We start from the raw sequence: 13,454 nt of genomic DNA, 5'->3' as shown, positions 1-13,454 counted from the left end.
CTCTGTTCACAGACCTTTGATCTGCTCCCAGTGACGCGGGGCCTCTTTTTCCACCATTTCTACCAGGAAGGGCCATTGCAATAGGGCACCATGGCCGACTCTCTCAAGACTGAGCAACAGCACAAAAATTTAACTGGTAGGGCCGACGTGTTCTAAAATAGAACAGACGTGGAGAGGGAGGGCCGTGGTGGCAGGTCCAGGAGGCAGGTGGGCTCCAAAGTCAGCTTTGGTGGCACCTGGACAGTCCACCTGAGCAGGCCCACTTCTATTTCATTTTTGTTGTTGTTTCAGATTTATTGGAATATAACACACATGCCATACAATTCACCCATTTAAAATGTAAAGTCCCATCATTTTCAGTGTATTCACAGAGTTGGGCAACCATCACCACAATCATTTTTAAATCAATCATCTCCACCATGCCCCTAAAAAACCCTGTACCCTTTAGCTATCACCTCCCCAATCCTCCTGGCCTCCCCCCACCCCCTCCAGCCCTGGCAGCCACTAATCTGCTTTCTCTCTCGGTGGATTTTCCTATTCTGGACATTTCACATAAATGGGATCATCCAGTACGTGGCCTTCTGTGTCTGGCTCCTTTCACTGAGCAGAACATCCATGGTGTTGCAGGTCCCGGTGCTTCATCCCTTTGAATGGCGGACAGTATTCCACTGCACAGACGGAGCATGTCGTGTTTTCCCTTTTGTCTGTTGACAGACATGTGGGTTGTTTCTAACTCTTGGAAAGAGGACTGCAGCCCCAATTTCTCGAGTCCTGCTTTCTCTCGGATGGGCCATAAGTGCCTTCTTCCCTGTCTCCCTAGGCAGGAGCTGCAGCAAGCACCCGAGTTCCCACAAAGCACCCCGAATCTTTCATCTCTTGGAAATTACGGGCAGCACTGACCGGCTTCGTCTATGTTCTGAGAACACGTTGGGCCTCGAGAGCAGGGAGGCTGGGCCCAGTTCCTGCTACCGAGAGCCTGTGTGTCAAATCCTGGGTAAGGGTTTCAGCAGATCCACTCTTCCTAGGGGGTCAAACTGTGAACCTTGTCTCGCCGGCCCTGAGGACCCTGGAGGGAGTCCATCCAGCCCACCGCACGGCTAACCACCAGCCTGGGGCTGCAGGGGGTTCAGGGGGAGGACAGGGGCCACTGCAGGCCTCCACGGCGCCGTGACTCTTAACTTGTGCCACGAAGGTGAGGCTCTCACTGCATCGCGCCATGGCATCTGGCCATTCAGCAATGCCAACATCTATAAACTCAAGAACCAGTTTTCATAACCCCTGATTCAAACATCATGATTTACGTTGCTGGGCGTCATGCCCACACCCAAACACTGTCATTATAAAATTCTTGGATACAAATCTTTCCCTGCAGAGTTATGTGAAATTCTCACTCGTGATTTCTTGGACCAAATCCCGCCGAAATCCATGTATTCCTTCTTCTGTTCTCTCGCTGGGAGATGGGTGGGCATCTCACCTAAAACTGTGCCATGCTCGGCCCACCAGGAATGAAACACGGGCAGGCGAAAGGGAAGAAGCAACTCACTATGTGCAAATGACACACACGTGCACACACGTGCACACAGACATGCCCACACACGCATGGCATTGACTGTCTGTCTGGCCTCCGATGGTCCCCTGGGGTTACGAAGAAAGGAAGGGACAGCGAGCAGTGGGTCCTGAGGACCGTTCAGTGAACTGCCCCAAACAGGTCACGGCCCATGCAGGGTATTTTAGTGCCCCCGACAGAACCCTGTGGGGGAGCACCAAAGTCAGATCAGGCAGAGGTTTGGAACTGGGGGAAGAAAGTTCCAGGGACTAGAAACACCCTGGGAAAAAGCAGGGTAATTAAAACGAACCAGCAACTTCACCTGGACAAGAACCAGACTGGGGGTAAGGCCTCAAAGAAAGCAGAAAACCCAAGTTCAGGAGATGGGAAAGGTCAGGTGGGGGGGGGTGCGGGAGCAGAGAAAGGAGAGAGCCGAGGACAAGGGCTATTCCATCTCCAGGATTGAGCTGGGAAGGTGGGGAATTTATGGGGCAAGGCGACAAGGGCCTGAATAAAGTGACCTGGAGAGAGAAAATATTGAGCATCCTTTGAAGAAAATAAAAGTGCTTCAGGAAGCCGGAGTCTATGAAAAGATTAGAAGGTGAAGGGGGGGGGGTGTCACTCTCCCCAGCAGCAGAGCAGGCTCATCCTTGAAGCAGCCTCTGCACAGCATCTGCACGTCCCCCTAGCTCTTCTCACATTCCGTCTTCGCAGTAAGCCTGCAAGGGGCTCCTGTCCTCCGGGGCACAGGTGAGGACCCCACTCAGAACAAGCCCTTGCCCGAGCTTGCTCATCAGCGAAGACCCCAGATGGGCCCAGGTGTCCTGGCTGCAGACCCCGGCCACAGGCTGGGCTCTTCGAAAGGCGGGCTTTGCGAGCTGCCAGCCGGGAGCTGCTCCGATGCCCACCCGCCCATGGCTGTGCCAGGAGAGACCCCCAGTGGGGAGGTCGCTGGGAGCTGCGCCCCACGGTGAAGCTCGGCCCGGGGTGCGGCCTGGGCATCGGGCTTATGGAAAGCTCCGCGGGCCATTCTAACCACTGCCGAGACAGGCTGAGAGCTGCTGCGGGAGGGACCGCTGCCCTCGCCACAGGGCAGGGGCGTCCTGGGCTCCATCCTCGTTCTGGAGGCTGCTCAGCAGGCCGCTGATGAGCTGTGCACACATTCAAAAAAAACTTTTAAACTCTGCAAACCGGTGCTATCTGGTCACTCACGGGACTCTGTGTTTTAAAAGGAGCTTCAAACCGAGGGCCCAGGTGGTGAGTCTGAAGCCGTGTCGGTGCGCACACAGGAGCGAGGAAGAGGCTGGGGAAGGGGGGTTCCACCCCGCCCCCCCGCCCTCCTGGAGACGAAGGCAGCTCAGGGTGGGCCACTACCCCAAAGGCAGAGCACCTGTCTTTCAGGTTACGCCAGTCCTGGGAACATCCGCGCCAAGAGCTTCTCGCCTGGATCAGCACTGGGCAAGCTGCGGAGTCAGATTTGTCCCGGGTGGGATGGGAGGGGAGATGGAGCCAGGCCCCCAGCGCTGAGCCTCAGCCAGGACATGGACACCCAGACGGAAGCCTGCGGCGGAAGACTACCTTCCAGGACCAGGCCTCTTAAATCCCCGCCCCTGGGGCGTGGCCAGACCAGAGCAGCCCCGGGGACTTCCGCCTCCGGGTGCTGGCAGCACGTGTAAGCGTTCCAGCCTCTCAGAGAGGGAAGGAGAGCGTCCTGGAGGATGCCACGCCCAGCTGCGCATGCGCAGGTTGCTACTTTGAAACAGGTCGTCGGGTTCAACCGCAGACACCTTCAGTGGATCAGCAACACTCAGCGAGAGCCCGCTGGGCTCATGGCTCCTGCGTGGCTGACCCTCCGGGATGCCCTCGGGGTCTCTTCCACGCCCCCACCCCACCCCGGGCTGACCCGCAGGCCATGCTGAGGCCGTGGATCCCGGACCCCTGCCCAGGTCTAGTCTCACCCGGGTCTCACCCCTTCCTTCACCCCACATATTTTTCCGATTTGCAAAGCTCCAACCGACTTCCAGAGCCACTCGTTTTACAGAGCAAACACGTGGAAATGCTAACGTGGATTAAGATCGAGCCAAAGCCGGGAAAAGAAAACACAGAAGAAGGGAATTAAGCTGCTCACCACGTTCCCGACAGGGCTCTCCTCACCACTTCCAAGGTCCGCGGCCGCCTGGGTTCCAGGAGGGCCCTCTCTGGGTGATTAGCCGGGCACCGAGCTCCAGAGCCGCTGACAGAGGAGCTCACTCAGGGCTTTTGTTTCCATCCTGGACAGGAAGGAAGTCAAGTCGTAAACGTGGGAACAAGGAGGATGCCCTGTTTATCTGAGTTCACCAGTCCCATTTAGCTCTATGGTTGTCAGACCCCACAGGGCTAGCAGAAAAGAAGGTGGTATTTTTATTCACCAAATGTATGCTCATGAACTTTTTTAAAACCTCTTTGTACAAATGTGTCTTCATTTGATGTTGATCCATGGAAAATATTAGGATCAGGTTCAGCTGACTATAGCAAAGATCTGACTACAGTGGCTTAAACACAGAAAGGTTTAATGCTCACACAGAGAAGCTGTCTGAAAGCAAGCATTCCAGGGCACACATGGCAGCTTCATGAAGTCATCAGACCCCCATGCTTCTATTTTTCTGTTCTGTCACATGTGGCTTCTCTTCTCAGAGTCAACTCATGGAACAAGATGGCTGCTGAACCTCCAGCCGTGGCATCCACATTCCAGGCCATGGAAAGAAAGAAGCAGAAGGATGTGAGAGAAGTGTCTCCTCCCTTTGAAGGAGACTTCCCAGAATCCCCACAACACATCCCCATGGACATCTCTCCGGCAGAACATCACATGAGGGCCACGAGGGCCAAGAGACGGGAAAAGGCAGTCCTTTAGCTGGGCATATGTCCACCCTGAATAAAATTGGAGTTCTGTTCCTCAGAAGAAAGGGAGGGTGGATGTTGGGGGTGGGGAAGGTGCCAGCAATCTCTCCCGGGTACTTGTGGTCCGGTGGAAGGAGTGTTTGCAGACGAGCATCATGGCAGTTCTCTTCCTTTGTGTCCACAGTTCACGTGGGAAGAGAGTTGGGCCGCAGTTGCCGATGAGAGTGGTTTCCTAGGTGTAGGAGGGGTTGATAAGAGCAAGGCATGTGGTGGGGCACTGCGAGGTGGCCCTTGTCTTTTTTTGGCAGTGATGCAGTTTCTGTATCCACAGCCCCAACTGTTGGCCGATCATAGTGCCCACGTGTTCATCAGCACTCTCTTTGTGCCTGTCCCCCTGGGCCTGGAGCTGGCAGCATCTGTAGGGCTTTAAATTGAAGTCATGCTGCTTCCGACTGCCTTACCCCCATCATAGTCAGCTCAGGTCCCGCAACAAAGTACCACACACTGCGCAGCTTGAAGAGCAGACATTTATCTCCTCACAGTTCTGGAGGCTGGGAGCCCCGGATCCAGGTGGGGACAGGGCTGGTTCCTCTGAGGTCTCCCTCCTTGGCCTGTAGATGGTCGTTTTCTCCCGCGTCCTCACACGACCATCCCTCCGTGTGTCTGTGTCCTGATCTCCTCTTCTCATAAGGACACAGTCAGATTGGAGTGGGGCCCACCCTAATGATGTCATTTTAACTTACTCGCCTCTATAAAGAATTCTTCTACAAATAACCACACAGTCCGGGATGCTGGGGGTTAGGACCTCAACGTGTGAATTTGGGCGGAGGACATAATTCAGCCTGCAACATCCCCCAAAACCTCGCTACTGTCACCATCTCTAAGATGATGCTAATAATTTAATGGGACTACGCTTCAATATTTTTGCAAACATTTCCTCTGCTCATCTCTGTTTCAGTAGAACAGAGGTCCACTGACATCCGTTTCAAAGGCTTGGTCCTGGAAGTTGGCATAAGCAGAGCTTCACTGCCTCGGAAGGTGATTGGGTTCCGCTACGGGGCTTTTGGTGTTCCTAGAAAAACAAAGGGATTCCTTTTAGGGAATCTGTCATTTTCTAGATGAGTGCAGGAGCTCCCACTTTGGACCATTGATCCTGATGTACATTTACTGCTCATCTTGAGTTTCAGCTTCCTCGTAAAGACTTTCACATCAGCCACAGCCAGCGGTCTACAGCAGTTTGCATCGTGTCCGCTTTCTTACGCAAAGCCAGCCCAGGAGGCGGACCCCCAAGTTTGCAGGAATAGGGACCCAGCTCACCTGTGCAGGCCCTGGAGCCCTGAAATCAAAGTTTGCAATGTGGAATCACGCTACCTTTCTCTGCATTGCAAATATTCAGAAGGAAATGGATGGAAGCCGTATCGTAGGTCAGGAAGAATGTTCTACACTCCATGACTTTAGGGCCAGGTGGCTCCGGGACCAGTGTCTGCAAAGACATCCAGAGCTGGGGAAGGAAAAGGCAGCTGCAGGACAAGGTCGGCCCACTCCCGGAGCCCTGGCACCTTGGCGTCCTACATCCAAGTTCACCTTCCCAGGAGGAGGTCACTGACTGTTTCATCAGGACAGAAGGGGACGTTCCCTGGAAGATGGGAGACAGGCAGGGGGCTCTCTCCAACCTTTCCTACCCTAGCAGCTAGGAGCCCTGGAGTCAAAGGTCTGTGTTCTGATTCTGGCGCTGCCCCCAGGCTGTGTGCCCTGGGATCACCATCTGAACCATGAGCAAACTGAGCTAGAAGACCTCCACGTCCTTTCCATCTCCCAAGTCCTGTGAATTTCTCTTGGGAACCAAGAGGAACTGACGGGCTGACCAGCCTCGTGGGGTGCCACTGTGCCCTTCTGATCCAGGAGTCCTGACCGGCTGTGTTCCATCCAGGGCCCCATCCCCGCCCTGCCCAGAGGGAAGGCCCAGACGCAGCTCTAGTCTCCACTTAGCCAGACACAGCTCGTCTCCCATTGTCCTCAGCCATCTGCAAACTGTTTTTTGTTAAATATGAGTTATAATGGGAATATTAGAAGACAGCTTCCTCCTTTCCTCTTCTTAGAATATATATAAATTTATATGTGCTTTTTAAAAAATCTTCCTCTCTCTCAGTTTGGAAGAGATTAAGAAATACGTGTGTCTTGCGCTTTCTGGTTGATTACAGAACAGCTTGACCCGATAAATGGAAATTTTAAGGCGCTTACAGGGCCTGGAAAGAAACGCCAAAGCCAATTTGAGCACAGAACAAAAATACCATCTGGGTTTCGGTGACAATGAGTAACACCACTGGCTCTTCTGAGCTCAGACAATTATTCTATAAAAAAACATTTTTTAAGGCTGCATGGTTAAAATGGCAAAAGATGTTTAAGGATGAATAAAGAGACAGAAATAATCCCACAGTCGTGCATTCGCACAGCCTGGTGCATCATGTCTGGAAACAGAGGTTGAGCATCAAGAATGTCATCAAGGACATCGTCAACCTGTAAAGGTCATCCTCCGTGTGATCAGAGTTTATGGCCGCCCCACGTACCCAGGAACTGAAGAAGCGATGGCGGAGGATGGAGATGGAGGAAGTCCATGAGCCAGTACCCTGGGCGCTTCCTCAGAATACTTGAGCTCTTACTCAAACCGTCATGCATCAATGGGGGTGCCAGAGTCTCTTGTGCCCCACATCTTAGTCTTCCCAGGAGAGTCCTTCCTGTCCTTAAACCACGTGGACTAGAATTCGCTGCCACCATACAGCGTCTCAGCCTGCCTGTCAGTCAGCATCCACCTCTGCCAGTTCTGGGACCTCTGCCTCCCCCAGTCCCTACCCAGGCCAGCCCTGGAAGAACAGAGGTTTCTCTCTTCAAAGCTAGAAGCCATGGCCTATGGCTGTGGGCTGAAGGAAAGAGCAGGAGACAGGCGTGTTGAAGAAGGAAGGCACAGGCCTTCTGGTTCTCTGTGGCGTGTGAGCAAGACGGGAGACACGCACGTCCCTGCTCGTGGGGTTACCATGACAGCTGACGTGGATGGAGCCTTCAGATGTACCCAGCACAGCCCCGAGCGCTTTCTCATGTGCTGTTTCGTTTAAAAATAATCACCCACCGGTTAGACTCTTTCCCACGCATAGAACCACGAAACCCGTGCACTTCACATACTGGCTGGACACAGTCCTGGTTTCTCTGTTTCCCAGACCTGCCCAACACACACGCACACACGCACACACACACATTTTGCTGCCCTAATTCCTTTCCTCCCATTCTTGAACCAAATTGAATGAGGCTGTCACCTCCATCGCTCCCCCAAAACAAATCTCAAGATCACTAATGATGCCCCTGTTGCTTTACACAGTGCTCTATTCTCAGTCGGCCTCTTTCTTGGCTCTGCAGCACTGGACACCATGACTCACTCCTACCTTCTAGAATGCTTTGGTTTATCGACCACTCCTGGCCGATATGATGCCTTTGTGTGAACTAGGAAAAGCTGCTGCTCTGGGCACGTGCAGCTCCATGAGCATCCAGCCCACAAGCAGAGCTAGAGCAGCCCCCTTCAGTCAGAACCTTTATGCAGTGCACACACTGCACAACAGTACAGGGCAGTTCTGCAGGGCTACAGGCTGAGGATGGGCCATCTGATAGGGAAGAGTCCAGAGGCACAGAACAGGGAACTCTGGCAGACTCCAGAAAAGGTAGGTGCTCCCTGTTCTGAGGGCTCCGTGTTGAACGGTGACTCCCAACAGAGGCAGTTTCCTAACTTTATATTTCAAGGTATATAAATATCATCGCATTGGTCAAAGTTTTGACTCTTCACTTCAAAAATATTCACCAAAACTAGTGACTGATTTCACCATTCACATTTCTGCTTATAGAAATAGTCCAAAGAAAACAAGTCTTCACAAGCAATGCTTGCCAAAAATATTGTTTCCTAATACCCTTGTTTACAGAAAAATAAAGTGTCTGTACTAAACTTCCAGCAAATTGTTGGAGGGCTGATCCTCGCAGAAAGGACGCCAGCAGTCACAGCAACTTCATTACCTCTTAGTTTTAAAGAGATCATGTCGGTCACACCTCAAACTTAAAACCCAGAAACAAAGATTCAGGCGGGATTGCTCTGAATTTCTCCCTCCTTTCGGCTTTCAGGGGAGCGCGGAGAGATTCCAGAAGACTCCAGGACTGTGGCCACCTGAGCGTTCAGACCTTCTGGAGGAGACCTTGTTTTGCTCTCCTTTTTGATTTTCTCTTTAAGTCTGGTTTATGGAGGCAAAATTCATCCGTTTTAGGTGTACAGCTCCGTAAGGGTTGACAACGCAGCCAGCCATATTGTCACCATCAGCACCCAGACAGAGAACATACCCGTCACGCCAAAGAGGTCTCTCATGTCCCTTTGCTGTCAATCCCCTCCTGCAGCCTCAGGACCCCTGATTTATGGCCTATAGTTTTGCCTTTACCAGAATGTCTGTAAGTAGAGTTATACAGCATGTCGCTTTTAGCGTCTGACTTCTTTAACTTGGCATGTTGCTCCTGAGCTCCTCCACGTTCTTGTGTCAGGAATTGTTTACTGCACAGTAGTATTCCCTTGTGTGGACGTGGCACTTTCATCCAAGCACCAGGTGATGGCCATTTGAGTTGTTCCCAGTTTGGGTGATAAAGCTGCCAGATGTTTTCTTTTCTCTTAGGTAAATACCTAGGGGTGACCTTGCGGGGTCATGGAGGAAAGATATGTGTGAGAAACCGCCCAGTTGTCTGCCAAAGTGTTTGCACCATTTTCCATTCCCACCAGCGATGGGTGAGAATTCCAGTTGCTCCGAATCCTTGCTGACATTTGGTGTTGTCAATATTTTTTTGTATGTGTGTGAGGAAGACTGGCCCTGAGCCAGCATCAGTGCCCATCTTCCTCTATTTTGTATGTGGAATTCCACCACAGCGTGGCTTGATGAGCGATGTATAGGTCCATGCCTGGAATCAGAACCTGTGAACCCTGGGCTGCCAAAGCAGCGCACGGGAACTTAACCACTATGCCACGGGGCTGGCCCCTGTTGTATTTTTAATTTTAGCCATTCTCCTAAGTGTGTAGTGACATCTCATTATCATTTTAATTTTCATTTCCCCAGTGGCTAATGATGTGGAGCATCTTTTCGTGCTTATTTGGGGCCTGTATCTCTTCTTTGGTGAAGTGTCTGCTCAGCCCATTTTCAGAAATGGAGGTGCTGCTCTTTCTTATCCCAGCTGCTGATGAGTCGGGGGATGGGGCATACGTGGGCAGCATCTCAACATGTGGGTTCTAACCCTTTTCCTTCATGTCACCTCTGATGATGCCCTGGGGGAGCCCTGAGCTTCTGTAGGACACACGTGCCTCCCCGCCCCCCAAGAAGCCTTCTTTGGGTAAAAGACCCCAGTGCTGTGGGCGCGTGGATCCGTTGTCAGGTATGTGAAGTCCTCTCATCAATGCTGTTGCAGGATCCAGTAATTCTCCAGTCCTGAATCCACACGCTTTCCCGAGTTGGTGAGGTGACCGTGCAGCGGGCACATTTAGAAATTCCCGGACCCAAAGCCTCCCTGGTGCTGGGCCCTCAGCAGGAGCTGGGTTTTGGCTGGTCCTAACCGAGTTCTTATGGTGGTGACGGCAGGTGGGCCCTTGAGGCAAAGCCACCCTTAGGGGCTGGACGAGAAGGGCAGGGCTGGGCCCAGACGGGCAGCAGCAGACCTTGGGCAGCGTGTGCAGGGTCCCAGCATGAAAGCCACCTTCCCCATCCCCAGTCCACACTGGCTATGGCGGCTACCCTCTGCCAGGGTCGCTCTCTTCTCTGTGCACAGTCTGTGCAGCCTCCTAGCTTCAGCCTGGTGCAACTCCCAGCCTCCTCCCACACCCTGTGAAGCCTGGCTCCTGATGCCCACGCCCCACGCTCTGGGTCAGTGCTTCTCAGCAGGGGGCCACTTTGTGGCCGCCACTGCCAGGGGACATTGGGCAATGTCTGGAAATGTTTTTGGTTGTCACAACTGGGGGGGGGGGGTGTTGCTACTGACATCTAGTGGGTCCAGAGCCAGGGGTGGTGTTCAACATCCCACAGTGCACATGACAGCCCCCTGACACACATACCGAGGGGTGATCCAGCCCCCAGGGCCGACTGCACCAAGCGTTTTCTGATTCGGGTCTGCCAGGCGTCCGGCTCAGTGACAGACATGCCCAGTGCACCAGGATGTCATTAACCCTTGTGGCACTTTAGGCCATTGCTGTGCTTATGAACCGCGATGCTATCATTAATCCCATTTTATTTTTATCCTCATCAGGGAAAAAAAATAATAAGGAAAAACGCAAAGATAAATGAAGAAGGCATGCCCTTGGTGACAACACAGGTTTACAGCAGCCGCAGCAAAGGCTGGGAGCCCCTTGCACGGTGCATGGTTGCCACATCTTAAAGTCTGAGAAACCCACGTATCATCGTCTTTAATGGTAATGTTTATTTATTCACATTCTCAAATTGTTCATTTTTATTTGGAGGCTTACAAAAACTTAACTGGTTTTTAAAAAGGAAAGTAAATTGAAAACTAGACCAGCCATACGTGATGGTTAATTTTATGTCTCAACTTGGCTAGGCTACGGTGCCCAGATATTCGGCCAAACGTTATTGTAGATGTTTCTCTGAAGGCATTTTTTAGCTGAGATTAATGATTAATCAGTGGACTCTGAGTAAAGCAGATGGCCCTCCATAACGTAGGTGGGTCTCATCCAGTCACTTGAAGGTCTTAAGGAAAACAGATTGACTTCCCCCGAGGAAGAAGGAATTCTGCCAAAAGACAGACTTTGGGCTCAAACTGCAGCTCTTCCCTGGGTTCCCAGCCTGCCAGCCCACCCTGCAGATTTTGGGTTCAGCAGCCCCCATAAGGTAATTCCTTAAAATCAATCTCTCTCGCCACATATATACACACACACACATATCCTGTTGGTTCTATTTCTCTGGACATTTTCTTATAAAATGGCACTCATTTGAGATTTTTGAATGAGTGACACTTTATTATTCACAGGACATTTGCTATTTTTCCATTCACGAAGATTCTGAATTCCGTAGATACCTGGGTCGCCTGTGGGCATGAGGGGCTTGTGTAAGTACCATCGGTGAGCATGTCCAAGGAAGAATGTTGAGGACGGCTGTCCCATCCACGCAGAGTGGGGATCGACCACCATGGAGGTTTCGCCAGGTCCAGGCACAAGCAAAACACAGACAGAAGCTCGAATCCTGTGGGTCTCCCTTGTGGGTATGGGGAGAAGGGTGCAGGAAGCCACCTGATTTGAAGCAGAAAATGGGAGGTTTAGGAGGAGAAAGAAACTCAGCAGGCGTTCAAGCCAGAGCTGAAGCTGGACCAGAGAGAGATGGAAAGTGTGGGGGCGGCTCAGGGAAACGGCATCCCATAGTGGACCAGCGATGCCAAGGGGATGATGGCAGAGTGAGGACCAGGTCCTTACATCCCACTTCCTCTCTCATGGACCCTAGAAGGCAATAAATATTTGTCGAATGAACAAATGAATGGGTGAATGCCATAAAGTCAAAACATAGGAGGTTTCTGTACATATACACATGGCTTTAATTCTTCACCCTCTGGAAACGTTAATGAGACCTCACGCAGTCGCGGCCGACACTCGGCACTTATTTTAACACGTGCTTCAGTTGTTACCCAACGCTTATTTGTGAAATACATTTTTTAAAAATCTGTTATTTCAAGGGCCTGAAAGGAAAATAACCCCCTATGATTTTTAGAAGTTTTCGTGGGAAATATTGTTGTGGGTTGGACTACGTTCCCTAAAAAGATATGTCGAAGTCCTAACCCTCAACGCCCGTGAATGTGACCTTATTTGGAAACAGGGTCTTTGCAGATGTCATCAAGTTACGAGAAGGCCATGTGACGACGGGGCAGAGACTGGACAGATGCAGCCACAAGCCAAGGGTTGCCAGAACCCACAGAAGCTGGAAGAGGCAGGAAGGACCCTCCCCTGGAGCCTTCAGAGGGAACACGGCCCTGCTGACACCTTGATTTTGGACGTCTGGCCTCCAGAATGGTGAGCGAACAAAGTCCTATCGTTTAAGCTGCCCGGTCTGTGATGCTATAGAAATAAATGCAGGTAAAATAGCATAGAAAAAGTCTACGCCCTAAGAGCAGGGACTAGTGCTGAACAGGAATCTTAAATTCTGAAACACGACACCTTTCACACACAACTAGTGCTTGTAGGGTGCTGCTACCTGTGGGCCTCGGAGCGGACCTGGAGAGACAGGGCTGAGCCAGGCCTTGTGTGCCTTGCCACAGTCAGAGAGACGATAGGACAGTCCCAACTCCCGCTGTCGAAATTCCACCCCCACTTTCAGTTCTATTCCAAGCCTGCTTGTTCCTGATTTTCTATTCCCCCACCTTCCCCACCTCCTCTGAGCCCAGAGAGCCAAGGGCTCGAGGCTGCTCTGCTGGCATCAGCCTCCCAGAGTCCTCCTGGGGTTACTCACATTGGACCGTGATCTTAGGCCCACTGTGGGAGTCCCACGCAGTGCTGGACCCCAAGCATGTGTCAGTGTACAAGAAGCCAGCTTGGGGATGGCAGGCTGGGGGACACAGGGACCAGGTGCCTGGCCACAACACCCCACCTGCCCCACCCCCAGCCAGACTGGTGGTGCCTATTGTGACACAGCCTTTCCTCCAACTTCCTGCAGGGCGGCTGCACCTCGATGCCAGCTTGGGGGCTTCACTCTGCGCTGTCCTTGGACCCCCCCCTTCCCCAGAGGCTGATGACCATGGAGGGTCTTCTCCACCCCTAGATGAGCCAGCTCCCAATCCCAGAGCTCCAGGACCTGACTCCTGCTGGCTTATCCGCCGCCCCACCAAGGCCCTAGATGCCACCCGCCCAGGCCCCTCTCTGCTGCCCCCCTTTTGCAGGCTTCGACTTTGGCTCTCTTGTCCTCTGACCATGTCTTGCCTCAAACCCAAGGCCTTCCCCACACCCAGGTGCATCCACTGATGGCGACGGGTGAAT

The 13,454-nt window shown here is 52.3% G+C and overlaps 1 long non-coding RNA gene across 2 annotated transcripts; it reads right to left on the bottom strand.

Annotated features, from left to right (window-relative positions):
• Window positions 1-273: 273 nt before the first annotated feature.
• On the bottom strand, window positions 274-13,090 carry LOC139079918 (uncharacterized). 2 transcript variants are annotated; one of them, XR_011533959.1, is made up of 4 exons: window positions 12,931-13,068; window positions 11,513-11,723; window positions 3,675-3,816; window positions 274-3,333 (listed from the first exon to the last, which is right to left on the bottom strand). It is a non-coding gene; the product is annotated as an uncharacterized lncRNA (long non-coding RNA). The 2 variants fall into 2 exon arrangements; XR_011533958.1 differs by lacking the exons at window positions 274-3,333; window positions 3,675-3,816 and having other exon boundaries at window positions 11,433-11,723; window positions 12,931-13,090.
• Window positions 13,091-13,454: the final 364 nt, after the last annotated feature.

The sequence above is a fragment of the Equus przewalskii genome, chromosome 27 (genome assembly GCF_037783145.1).
Source record: "Equus przewalskii isolate Varuska chromosome 27, EquPr2, whole genome shotgun sequence".
Taxonomy (NCBI): Eukaryota; Metazoa; Chordata; class Mammalia; order Perissodactyla; family Equidae; genus Equus; species Equus przewalskii.
The sequence above is the reverse complement of the archived record's forward strand: the minus strand, read 5'-3'. Positions and strand labels throughout refer to the sequence as shown.